A 14,143-nucleotide genomic window follows, 5' to 3' on the forward strand; every position below is an offset into this window, starting at 1 on the left:
ACGCTCTATCTACTGCACTACCGCCTGGTCAGGCTCTGTACATGTCTTATTTGTGAGCTATGCAGCTTAGAGAGAGGGAAGGGAGACGTTGCTGTCCATATTGGTGCGAAGCAAATCTGGAAGAGACAAATGCTCCCCTAAAGTGAAGTCTGATCCACAAAATATGATCTGTGTTCACACCCTAGGTGAGTTTTTCTGGTGTTTAATTTTATACCAACAGTAGACTAATGCTGCTTAGCTGGTTTACAACTGAGTATGAGCATAACACAGCAAAACGTCAGTGAAGTTTAATAATAAGACTGTTGTGATGAAGTGTGGCCTATAAAACAAACCAATGCAAGGCCTCTTGCTCTGCGACCTGTCCTCCAAGGGACTTCTCTGACCTGCTACTATGCATGGACCAGAAAGCTCTCTCTGGAGGCCCTAGGGGTGAAACATGTCCTCTCCTGTCTTTGTACTCACCAGGGTACTCCACCTCCTCAGTACCTGCAGTCAGTGCTTGGCTATTTTTGTTACAGTTGGCAGGAATTGTGGGGATTCTAACTAACCATACAGAACAGGCTAGGTCACTGGATCACAGTCTCACGTTACTCAAGTAGGCTGCCAAGGATACGAGGGTTTTATCAATCTCTTCCAGGCACTCCCAGTTTCACACTTCTTCCGGCTGGCTGACTTGTCTATGTCCAACTTACTTACTAGTTCAACCCCACCCCCAGGGCCAAACTCTCTCTTTGCACCTACAATGCACAGAAAGAAGGGTCCCATTATATATGCGGTGCTGGAGCCCCAAGGCCTACAACACTCCTGCCTTCAAAGAGTTAATCATCTCCCAGAGAAACAGTGCAACACAAGTGGAAAGACAGCATGTCCGTGACCATCCCTCCTGGAGGCTGCCTTGGAAGCCTGCCCAGGCCCTGCCCAGCGCAACCCCTACAATTTGGAGCCCACACACCCTGCTCAGGCCTGCTCCCCACTCCTTGGCCTATCCTACGTTTGTTTGACTCTGAGTTAAAAAAACCAAAGTTCCTCGGGTATTCGTAAGCCTGGTACATGGTCAACCACTGATTTTTGGGTGATGAAGCTAAAAGAAGATGAGACCAGGCACAGGAATGTGTTGTGGCTCAGGCTCTGGCCAGCCATTACATTTCTCTGGGCATCAGTATCTGATTCTATAAAGTAAAAACAGTAGGTTGGAAATGGCTTTCAGCTCAGAGGTGTGGTGACCCAGGCCTTATCAGGCCCTCGCCTCTCCTGAGGCTTCACTGTCCAGTCCTCTCGCCCTAACAAATCAAAACATGCCAAAACCCACCTGAGAATTCAAGAGTTTAGAAATCCTGATGCCTTTGAACACAGTCATCCTCAATCCTGGTCTTTCAACATCTCAGCGTCTCCATTTATCTCAAATTATTGCAACATTGGCAATTAGTAATAATCTGATTCACTTTAAGGTTCAGGGTGGGGAAAAGAAATACCACAGAAATCAACCAATGTTATGTGAGGAGGTAGGTGACTCCCAAGGACACATGCTAGAGGCTCGAAAACCAACCACCTTCTAAAACAAAAGGGAGCTCTCTCTTCTTCTCCAAACCACAAGTGAGATAAGTGATTGAACTTGACCCAGGTATCAAAAGCCCCCGAGATTTCCAAGTACTGAACCATCAGATCAAGAAGATCTAGGGTTGCTTTTAAAAGCAACTGTGGTTTGGTTCCTAGTTAGCTGAATACCAAAACTATAGATGAACCTTGTTCTTAATCTCTATGTAAAGGAAGCTGTTTTCTTCTCTGCAAAATCAGACCACAGCAAGTGGAAAATGAACCCTGACAGAACTATAGGATAAGGCCACTAGATTGTTCAGAGGTCAGAGATTCCCCGAAACCAGCTTTACACCTTTCATGCAGTATTTGAATTTTTTGGAAATCTTATAAATACTTCCACAATGGAAGAAACTATTTAAGTTTGTTTGTAAAATATATGTATATATGTATGCAACACACACACACACACACACACACAGCATGTTGATTTGTGATAAGACTGATGAGATGCCGCAGGCACTTAACTCATTTAACTCAGTTGCCTATGGCAAAACTGGTTTCATGATATACAGTGCCACTCAAAGTCGCAGAATCTAGTGACAGTGTTAAATGAGGACATGCTGTATAAACTATATGTGTATTTGGGAGCAGAGCCATCACAGAAATCAAGGAATTCCTGGCTCTGTCCCCTGAGTCTTGGGGTTTTCTGTGGTTTCCTTGACAAATTTGTAACTTTTTCTTATTGTGTGGTCATTAAAAATTGACAACAGTCACACTCAGTATCTCATATTTGCCCAGGATTTTCAAACATACAAGAGCTGTCAACAGCAGTCTTCAAGATTAGATGAGAAGCAAACTGTAGTACAGATCTGTACATTAACCCCAACTTGTGGTGCAATGCCACTCGGAGGGTGGGAGGAAGACTCTCGTCTAGGAAAGTGCAGCAATCAGGGAAGACCCCACGCTTCGGCTGGGACCTACAGGCCCAATTTACTTTCTTCCCATAGAATGTTATAATCTTCTCACATTGTATGTGTATTCAGCATACCATCTGCGTGTCTCCGCCAAGCAGACATAAGTTCTGTGAGGGCAGGAATCTCTAATTAGTTCATTTATGTGACCTAGGCACCCCAAACAGTGCTTGGCATAGAACATGTACTCAGTAAAACTGGCAAAGGAGTGAATGAATGGACAGACAGAATCCACTACACTCAGGAGCCAGGAAGGTGGGAGGCTCAAAGCAAAGCAGCCCTCCCACCTTTGACTGCCAGGTGACTTTGAAGCTTGCAGCTGGGGAACTAGTCACCTAACCTAAATGGTGTTCCTAATTTGAGAAGACATTTAGAAACAGGTCCACATAAGAGATTTCCTAGTTCTATGGCCTTGTTTTTCCAATGAGAAAATGGGAAATAACTCATTTGCCCAAATTTCCCAGCTAGCTAGTATCAAACCCTTCACCACTATATTTTTTATTATATGAGTCAAAACACACATGGAAACAAAAGACTGTACCTATAATCAACATTTCGAAATGGCTAGAATGACAAACTATGCTTATTATCTACTGGAGGAGAGCAGACCTGGAGCTGCCACTTGGGATTTCCTTGCAGCATCAAGTTCAGTGAGGAACACAGCCCAGGTCCCCGAGTTTACCCAGCTCTGCTAGGTCAGATGCCTGGCTTCAAACAGTAACCTTCCAATTCTACTGACATTTCTCAACACAGTTCCAGCAGAGCTTTAGACTGGATCCAGTTCAGTCAACATGACACTCACAAATATTCCCTCTTCTTCTAACCCAGCTGTGAGGATCCTTTGAGTAACAACTGAGGTTACTCTGAGACACGGACTGGCCATGTCTGCACTGTATTGTACCATCTGTCCTTTCAACCAGCCACCTGCTGTAAAGGCCCTTTGGACTGTGAGGTGAATAGATGCCCAGATAGCTAGTTCTCACAGAAAAGGGGAAGGTGACTTTTCCAAACTGTCCCCTCCTACAATTTGCTTCCAACACACACATTCTTACCCTGATAAGAAAGTTCCTTTTTGTTTATATGCTTCATTCTTGTACCTTAACTATCAAACTTACTTGTTCTACAAATTTCTTGCATACCCACATCCCTTGACTCCTTTACTCTGGCTACAGAAAGCTGCCTCGAAATTCAGAGATTAATTTGCCTCACCAGGGTACTGTAAAGAAACCTGGAAAACAGACAGTTTTGATTCCTTAGGCCTCTTACTATACAGAGAAGGCAACAATAAGTAAGGTAAGGCCACTAAGTAATTCTAAACATCGTATAATTTAATAATTAAGGGTCTCTGAATGTAAGGTCAGTTGATAGTTAACTTGATCTTTCTTTTTTTTATAAAGTGGAGGAAGGCGGGAAGGCAGAGAGACATGTGCCCGACCAGGATCCACCTGGCAAGCCCTCTATGAGGCGATGCTCTGCCTGTCTGGGGCATTGCTCTGTTGCTTGGCAACTGAGCTATTTTAGCACCTGAGGTGAGGCCACGGAGCCATCCTCAGCACCTGGGGTGAACCATTCTAGCCATGGCTGTGGGAAAGGAAAAGAGAGAAAGAGAGAGAGAGAGAGAGAGAGAGAGAGAAGGGGAGCAGGAGGGGTGGAGAAGCAGATGGTCACTTCTTTTGTGTGCCCTGCCTGGGAACTGAACCCAGGACTTCCACACGCCAGGCCGATGCTCTACCACTGAGCCAAACAGCCAGAGCCAACTTGATTTTTTTTTTAAAGTAATTGGAATAGTTAGTACTCAAAGAAAAAATATCCATCAGTCTGGAATTACTTGGTCTTTAAGAGTTGGGCAATACAGTATATTAGAAAAAATATAATGCTAAGTTTTCTATTTCTGCTGCTAACTAGCAGAATGTAATGATCCCAATTCTCTAAAAAATGAGCCCAAAGCTGTCTCCAGTCTAGTCCAGGGCACAGGTAGACACAGTGGCTCAATCCAGGGTTACAGTACAGGAAGTATTTAATAGCTTTAATCTGGCTGCATATTAGTCACTTGAGGCTTAAAAAATAATTAAATAAAAAAAAAGGAAAAAGGATGCCAGCCTCCATTCCTAAAGATTTCATTCACCTGGGAGGAGCATTGGCACAAGGTTTTTAAAAAGTTCCCCAGGGGACTAATTCAGCCAGGGCTGAGAAGCACTGCCTCAAGTCACACATCCCTAGCCGCAGCTGAGGCCTCTGTATGGGTCTCGCTCTTGAAGGCCCTCAGGAGTCAGGGGCTAAAAGAGATCTGACTTAGTTTGGGCAGCAAACTCCTCTAACCCAACTGGAGATCAATGGCAACCCAGGTTCTGAGGGTCTGACAGCACTGTTTGTTCAGAAAATGTTTGAAAAATTCGGTTTCTATGACAAACACTCCTGTGGCCTAGACAAACAATTATTCCCTTATCAGAAATAGAGAGGGGGAAAATAATCCACTGGAGAAAGGGGCGGTTTTGAATTATAATTCTAAATTAGCCTACTAACGACAGAAATCATGTTTAATACATATGAGGACAACCTTGGATCAGGGTCCCTTTTTTAATAGTGAAACATCATGCTGAGTGAAAAATGAAAGTGACTTGGGATAATCACAAACCATTTATCTCCTGCGGCTTGGCAACATTAAAATTAATCTCATTACTGATACGAGGAGCCCACTGAGAGGGCATCACACACTGAAGCCGAGATGCTAGAAGCCCGTCTCATTCTATAGAAAGAAACAAAACTGATAAGATCCCCTTAAATATATAATATAGACATCTTCCTCCCCTCCAAAAATTCCACAACCCACTTGCCAGATGATAACACAGCTCCTTGTTTTACTGGTCTTAAGACTCAAAAGTGAAATTCCGTCATTTGCTGAGTGCTCAGGATAGTGAGTGTAACTGACTCACCATGTCAAATGCAAAAGGATGCAGAGTAAGCAAGACAGGGTCCCTGCCTTCTAGGACAAACCAGCAAGAATACTGTTGACACCCCTTGCCCCAGGGCACCTTCCTGGTACCCTCTTTTCTCCCTCATTACACCCTCCTGAGGCCCACCTAAGCTAACCTGAGTCCTTCCATTGTGGTCCAAGGTCCACTGTGTCACTGCCTCTCCCATCATCACAGACCTACTCCCTGGCGCCAGAATTGCTTGGGAGGTGGGGGCCTCTGTAAAGGCAAAGAGCCCAGGCCCAGACTGATCATTAGAGTTCGGTCTTCTCAGGATTCCTTGAGGAGGTGGCTGCACTATATGGAAGAGTAACGGTTCAAGTTTTCTAAGACATGAACTTTCAGTTTTGCTATTTCAGAAACACTTCTGGGCAAGATCTTATGATCAACATGCACCTGCTTGTATATTATTAGACCTCAAGAAAAGAAATGAGCTTAAACTGTGAGTTAGGTTTAAGGGTCTCTTCATCTCCATTCTGTGATCACGGCTGGCTTTGGCCCCAGAGTTCAGAACAGTCAGTTTAGATGGAGAGTCTCAGGTGAAGGTCGTATTTCCAGCTCAAAGCTCTTTTTTTTTTTTTTTTTTTAGTGAGGAGGGGAGGCAGAGACAGACTTCCACATGCACCCTGGCCAGGATCCACCCAGCAAGTTCACTAAGGGGTGGTGCTCTGCCCATCTGGGGTCCTTGCTTTGTTGCAACCAGAGCCATTTTTTAGTGCCTGAGGCGGAGGTCATGGAGCCATCTTCAGCACCCGGGGCCAATAAGCCATGGCTGAAGGGAGAAGAGAGAGAGAGAGACAGAGAGAGAGAGAGAGAGAGAGAAGTGAGAGGGGGAGGGGTGGAGAAGCAGATGGGCGCTTTTCCTGTATGCCCTGACTGGGAATCGAACCGGGGACTTCCACACGCCAGGCCAGCATTCTACCACTGAGCCAACTGGCCAGGGCCTTCAAAGCTCCATCTTTCCTACTGCAACAGAGTTAGCCTCTTCTGGGAGAAACAAGAGCATTATCTGAGCATTTTCCTAAAGCTTACAAATCTTTCTTCCTTTCCTGGTCCTTCTCTAGATCCTGTCTCTCACTGAAACATAGCAGGGTCACTTCCTCAGGGTATGACTGGGGTAGCTGGACTGATGCTCTGACAAAGACACCAGAACTTAGCGCCGCATGGGCTGTTATTTGAAGAGAAGCTAGAGGATTAGGTTCAAGGCTCTGTTCTGCCAGTGACGCATGACCTTGGACAGGTCCAAGGTCGCATGCCTCTCTCTGGCCTCACCTTCCTCACGTGTCAGTTCTGGGGAACCTAACAGGGCAGTGATCTTTCAACTCAGAAGGGGGAAATGATGCCTGAGAGAAGGATGTATATATCCAAAACACCATTCTCAAAGGTTCTAATGTGTGCCCACTGTTATTGACCCACGTGTAATTATTGTTCATGATGTAGGGTGGGGTGGGGAAAACACTGAGACTCATTGGATTAGACCAGTAAAATCCCTTCCAGCTGTCCAATATACTCTGATTCTAGTTACCTTGGGAGGCATTTATACATTTATTCATAATTCCAAAGCTGATGCTCCTGTGGCTCACAATACTTCTGGAATTCTCTGGAAATTCCCTTCAAAGAATATATCTTTGAATTCCCTATATGATAGAAAATCGTTAGCTGGTTTTTAAAAACAACCAAAAATCATATCCAAGTGTCCTCAGTCAATTGTGCAATCAAGCTGACTAATAACAATTTTCATCAAAACTTCAGTGTGAAACACATAAAAGCTATATTCAAAAGCACAGACTGAAAGGAATTGGGAAATGTTTTAAGTTGTGTAAAGATAATCAGCTTAAGAGTAAATACTTGTTTTTTAGGGTTCCTTTTTTATTTTAAAGTTTGAACTGTTAAATTGAGTAAATTATTAAACAAAGTACTGAAAAGTAAAACCATTAAAAAAATAAAAAAGACTAACTTGTATGACATCGACCCTGAAAGGGTGATTCCTTTGAAAGACAACATTCCTTTGGATGAATAAGTTTAGGTATGTTTGTGGGAAAAAGAAAACAAAACAAAAAACACCAAAGGCATTATGTGACTGTCAGGTGGCACTTTAATCTTCCCAGAAAAAACAGCTGTATGGACAAGCTGTGTGCTTTAAGAACAGCAGCCTCCAAAAGGCACAACCAAGGCATCAACTCTAGATTTACCAACAGATTTGAAGCAAAACTGTAAATGGTATCATAACCAACTATAGAAAGATTTTTGTCTGTAAGAAGCAGACTACCCTCAAAACAAGGTATTTGAGAGTGCTCGTGGGAGCCACATCTGCTACAAAGCTGATCTGAAACCGCAGACCCAGGGGCCCTGCAAACAAGTTACTGAACAAATCAGAGTAAAACATTTCCTCAATAGCTCTTGGTACACAAGGTGTCATTAACAGAAAGCTTTGGTTATTTACATCTTCAAAATATAAGCAAAACAAAATCTAAATATTTCATTTTCACTTGACTTAAAATCCATACTGCTAAAAAAAAAAAACCACCTCAATTTAAAATGGCTAATATAAACCAAATTTAAGGCAAGCTTTGTGCTTTTTAAAATATCCAATATTGTTTTGGGGCTGAAGGCAGGGGCTGTAAAAGACTACATCCATGGCCCTGGCCAGTTGGCTCAGTGGTAGAGTGTTGCCCCAGCGTGTGGAAGTCCCACGTTCAATTCTAGGTCACGGCACACAGGAGAAGCACCTATCTGCTTGCTTCTCCACCCCTTCCCCTCTCCTTCCTCTCTCTCTCTCTCTTCCCCTCCCACAGCCAAGGCTCCACTGGAGCAAAGTAGGCCCAGACGCTGAGGATGGCTCCATGGCCTCTGCCTCAGGAGCTAGAATGGCTCCGGCCGCAACGGTGCAATGCCCCAGATGGGCAGAGCATCGCCCCCTGGTGGGCATGCTGGGTGGATTCCCGTTGGGCGCATGTGGGAATCTGTATGACTGCCTCCCTGCTTCTAACTTCAGAAAAATACAAAAAAAAAAAAAAAAGATTACATACATTTCTTCAGTAAATTCTAGTTCTAGGGATTTATTCTAAGGCACTAATTAAGCAGTTAAAATGCATTCAAGAGTTTAGCAATAAGAAGGTTTATCACATTGTTTATAGTAATGAAAATTAAAAACAGCCTCAATATCCACCTGATTAAATGATCAAAATTGTGGCATATCCATTCAGAGAAGTATTACACAGCAGTAAGAATAATGCTGCAGAGTTAAATTTATTGACACAGAAAGCAAGATGTGTGGTATGTTCCAGTTTAGGAGAGAAAAATACTATCTATGCAAATGTGTACAGAAAAACCATCTAGGAGGATACATATCAAGGTGTTAGTAAATTAGCCACTAGGGAAATGCAAATCAAAACCATAATATCTTACCACTTCACACCCACTCAGATGACTATAATCAGAAAAATAGATAATAGCAAGTGTTGGTGAGGATGTGGAGACATTGGAACCTCCTTCACTGTAGATGGGAATTAAAATGGTGCAGGTCCTTTAGAAAACAGGCAGTTCCTCAAAAAGTTAAACATATAGTTACCAGGTGGCCCAGAAATCTCACTCCTAGGTATGTTCCCAAGAAAAATAAAAACATATGGCTATTCAAAAATTTGTTTACAAATTTTCACAGTAGCATTACTCATAATAACCAAAAAGGAAGAAACAACCCAAATGTTCCACCAACTGGGGAATGGATAAACAAAATGAGATGGGACCATATAAATATCATCAGCAATAAAAAAAAGTAAAATAAGCCTGACCAGGCGGTGGCGCAGTGGACAGAGGGTGGGACTGGGATGCAGAGGACCTAGGTTCGAGACCCCGAGGTCGCCAGCTTGAGCGCGGGCTCATCTGGTTTGAGCAAAAGCCCACCAGCTTGAACCCAAGGTCGCTGGCTCCAGCAAGGGGTTATGCAGTCTGCTGAAGGCCCGCAGTCAAGGCACATATGAGAAAGCAATCAATGAACAACTAAGGTGTTGCAATGCGCAATGAAAAACTAATGATTGATGCTTCTCATCTCTCTCCGTTCTTGTCTGTCTGTCCCTGTCTATCCCTCTCTCTGACACTCTCTGTGTGTAAAAAAAAAAAAAAAAAAGTAAAATAAAGCATTGACACATGCTACAATCTGGTGCAACCTTGAAAACATGCTAAGTTGCTAAGTGAAAGAAGCCAGTCACAAAAGACCACATGCAGTATGATTTCATTTACAGAATGTCCAGAATATGCAACTCTCTATAGACAAAGTGGATTAGTAGTTGCTGGCGCCAGGAGGTTTGTGACAAAAGGGGAGTAACAGCTAATGTGTATCAAGTTTCTCTGGGGATGATGGAATTATAAAATTGATTGTGGTGATGGCTGCACAATTCTGACCTGTACACTTTAAATGGGTGAATTATATCTCAATAAAACTACTAAAATGTTAATAGAGGTAGTGGCTGGGTAGCAGGATTATAGGAAGTTTTTGTGTTTTTTAATTTAGACTTATCTATGCTTTCTAACTTCTCTACAATGACTATGACTATTTGGAGGGATTTTTAAAAAATCTTCCTATGTATCATACAAAAAGTTTCCCATGTTATCAATCAGAAAGCACTAAACTCATAAAAGATTCAAAAAAAGGGAAATATACCTTTCCTTATAATAATGGGGAAAGTGCAAACGATCCAGATGACCTCAACAGGGTGATCACTAAGCAAAGTAAGTCTTGTTACCATGTCAACCCTGGTCAGTGATGATCCCAATCCCCAACCCAGGACTGGGCACAGAAGGTCAAATGCTTTGGGCATAGATGATGGTTTACTAAAGTGCCACTAAAGTGACAAATGCTATGGTGTGCTCAGAACGTTCTGTAAAAAAAAAAAAAAAAAAGAACAAAAATACAGACATATTTTTACACTGTTCTATCTTTTGGGTGTTTGTACATAAACAAAAATCATAAGATAATCACAAGTCATAGACTATCTAAATGTAACCTAAATTTTAAAAAAGGAATGCAAGAGAGGAGCTTATGAGAAACCTTTTTAGTTCTGCTTTTCCCAGTACTTATCTGATCTCATTTAACTATATCTAAAAATGTGTTGCTCTGCAGCAGGGCACCAAACATGGGATATAAGTAAAGATGAAGATAAAAAAATATTCGCCAGCCCCACGGATATATATTCAGCCAGCATGTTTCTTATTCATGGACTGTGATTCACTGTCCCAGTTGTCTAAGCCAGCATCATATTCTAATCACATTGCTAGGTTACAGTCCTCGAGTCATTTGTGCGTAATAAAAACAGAAGCCATTAAAGTAATATTTTAGGCTTTTCTCCCCTATACCATCTCTTTAGGGAAAACATCTAATCATTATAAAACATATACAATATTGAACCAAAAGATTAATTTGGATCCCCAAATCAAATAAGTTTTCAATGATTCTTCAACCTGCACACTAGATTCAGAATCTGAGACAGGAAAATAAGGCTATCACCCAGACCCACGCAGGTGGTGCTATGCTGTCCAGACAGGACACCTTTACGCAGCTCACTGGTTCTATGTTCTGGAATATGGTCTACTGTTGAACTCCCTCAAGAGGACCTCTCTCTCATACACATTTTCTCCTATGCTCTTGAGAAGCTATGCTACTGAGAAAAGCCCAGTGTGCGGGCAAGTTAATAAAATAACACACAAACACATGCACACCTACAGTCTCATTTAATGATTAGTAGCCTTGTTACCATGAGCTTAATAAAACATTCTCCTCGTGGCCTCAGTATAAATACTTGCTATCTCCTACTCCAGGCAGGTGGTAACTATCAGAATACATTATAAGCAAGGACATTTCGAGTTAAGACTCATGTCTCAGATAATATTCTCAGTGCATTTCTGTACATACATGGTCCTCAGTTCTCACTGATGGTTTTTATTCTGCTCTACAACCAAAACATTGTGGTGTGGTTTTTTTTGTCTTGTTTTGTTTTGTTTTTTAGAGAGAGAGAGAGAGAGAGATATGGAGGAGAGATGAGAATCATCAACTCAGAGTTGTATCACTTTAAGCTGTTCATTGATTGCTTTCTAATATTTGCCTTGACCATGGGGCTCCAGCTGAGCCAGTGACCCCTTGCTCAAGCCAGCGACCTTGGGCTCAATAGGGACCTCACTGTTCCAGGTAAATGCTCTATCCACCATGCCAACACTGGTCAGGCCCAAGACACTAGTTCGAATCACTATGTTGTACACCTGAAACTGATAGTGTATGTCTACTGTCATTTAAAAAAAATTTTTTTATTTAAAAATAAAACCCATATAGTGGAAGGAACTCCTACAAGTTGATGCTTCCTGCTTCTTCTCCCTTTCCCCTCCAAATAAAAATCAATAAATAAAATCTAAAAATAAATAAAACCAAAACACTGGCTGAATAAAATAACTATATATATTATAACTGAAGAAAGTATTATGCTGCACAGGCTACAGAGCTCTTTGGTACTTGAGAGAAAAGGTACATCAACACTGTAAAACGAGGACTACAGGACAGCGATGATGTGTCAGCAATGACGTTAACCAAATCAACATTAAGTACAAGATCCGGGTCTAGGAAGGAGGGAAAAACTCCCACATTCTGGAATAACAGCCTCAAATCCTTAATAACATTGATGTTACTGCATTTTGATCTGGTAGCCCGATCTGGTAGCCCAGAGTTGCAGCCCATGACAGTCAATGTCTGGCTCAATCAGTCACACACTGAAAGAGAAATCACAATATTGCTTCCAATGCTCTAGTTATTTCATCGTGTCAAAAAGAAACCAAATCAAAAAATGTTCCTTGAAGACATATAGTATAAAAAAAAATGACTAAGAGTAAAAAGCACCTGTGTAGATGGGGGAGGGTAAAGTGACTATATTTATCATTTATTTTGTCCAAGGTGCCTTTAGGTGTATTAGTGTAATAGCTGTCCCCATTGCACATATTAGCAAACAGTCTTTAGGAAGTAAAATAACTTGCTTGAGAGAGAGCACACGTAGCAAGTGACCAGTCAGAACTCAGGTTTGTCTAATTTTACAGCCAGTGCAACATCACTGCTGCCTAGTTTAACCACTTTGCAGTGGGTTTTGTTTAGTTTTCAAGTAAGAATTCTCACTACATTTGGGGATTGAATTTTACTGATAGATAATTCTGGGAGTAAAATTCTGACCTTTTACCTAAAAAGTATATAGTTACCCTAAAACATAACATTTTGATAAGGGTCTGGAATATTTTACCATGAACCAATAAGTTTGGATTTCTAAATACAATTTGCAAATATTTACATGAACTAAAACTACATTCCCAACTAAAACTAAATAGTTGTTTTTGCATGGAACTATGTGGCAAGGAAAACCATCCACACCTTGGCCCTCATTATTCGAAATGATCAATTTCCATGACATAGGTATGGTCACTCTGTTTATACTTTTATTTGTGTGAACAGATGCCAGGCCGCAGTTAACCAATCCAAGATGTAGTGTTCAAGTTGAAAACCTGACCCTAGTTATGAAAGTGGATTTTTTTCTTAGAGAAAAAACTTAACACAAGTTCTATAGTGAAGTGTATACAAATTTTCCTTTTAAAAAAAACTCGAATGTGAAAAAGTAGCCTTATATATTATTCCAGCTGTTTCCAAATCCTTGTTACTCCAAGAGGATGGAATGTTATTTACCTAAAATGCATAATCTCCAAAGAGTTCATGCTGTGAAACTCAGGGTACACACATGTCAGTTTTCCACCAGAACACCTGGTCCATGATATCCATATTAAAGAGTACACAGTGGAGGTCATTAAACAGAACCCGCAGCAATGTGCCATATCCACATCCTGAACAATACGGGTTTTTTTAAAAAAAAAAAAACCACTCGCTAGTTCAGGTTCTTACAACCAGAAAAGGAAAAAACAAACAAGTCTGTCCACAAAATGTCCTCCCAGTTGTGGTGCCCATAACCACAGCCAGGGTGAAGGTCTTAACTAGTTAAATAAATGTAAACCAGGAGCTTCTCAAAAAAAAAAAAAAAAAAAAAAAAAAAAAAAAAAAAAGATGTTTCGGACAGCCCCCAGTGTTCTCACGTAAGGAGTCTTTTATTTGAAGCTGCTTCACTGCTGTCCCATATGGGGGGTCTTTGACCGCAGCTTAACTTGCTTAACTTAGTCGTGCCGCACAAAAAAGATCCTCCCGCCTCGCAATTACCAAGAAACCTGCGAACAGGTAAGCAGACTCAACCTCTTGGGTAGAAATGCTGACCCTCTCCCGACGGCATTGGTTCCCCAAAGTTCCCGCATATTAAAAGTTCCAACCAGGGTCAGAGACGCAAGGCATTCCCTTCCCCTCGATCACCGGGCCCTTTCCGTCCTTCCTCCGCGGCCACCGCTGGGCAGAGCCCGCGCCACCCTGTGCGGAGGGTCCGGCAGGTGGCCTTCGGGGAACCCAGAGGTGCCGCCGAGACACAAAGTTGCGCACGAGGCCGCGAAAGGCGCTGCCCGTGACAGCGGCACTGACCCGCCAGGCTCTACGAACAGCGTGCGCCCCGGCCGGGCCGCTACGGCCGCCACTCCAGCCGGCCAGGGGCTGTTCGCTCCCTGCCGGGCACCGCCTCCCACGCCCGGCCGGAGCCTCTGCCGGAG

General features: G+C 42.4%; 1 protein-coding gene across 1 annotated transcript in view; it reads right to left on the reverse strand.

Moving 5' to 3' along the window:
- ERN1 (endoplasmic reticulum to nucleus signaling 1) overlaps positions 1 to 14,143 on the reverse strand; it is a 93,341-nt gene that overhangs the window by 78,883 nt on the left and 315 nt on the right. The gene's annotated exons all lie outside the window — the stretch shown is intronic.

This window comes from Saccopteryx bilineata, chromosome 6 (assembly GCF_036850765.1).
Source record: "Saccopteryx bilineata isolate mSacBil1 chromosome 6, mSacBil1_pri_phased_curated, whole genome shotgun sequence".
In the NCBI taxonomy this organism is placed as follows: Eukaryota; Metazoa; Chordata; class Mammalia; order Chiroptera; family Emballonuridae; genus Saccopteryx; species Saccopteryx bilineata.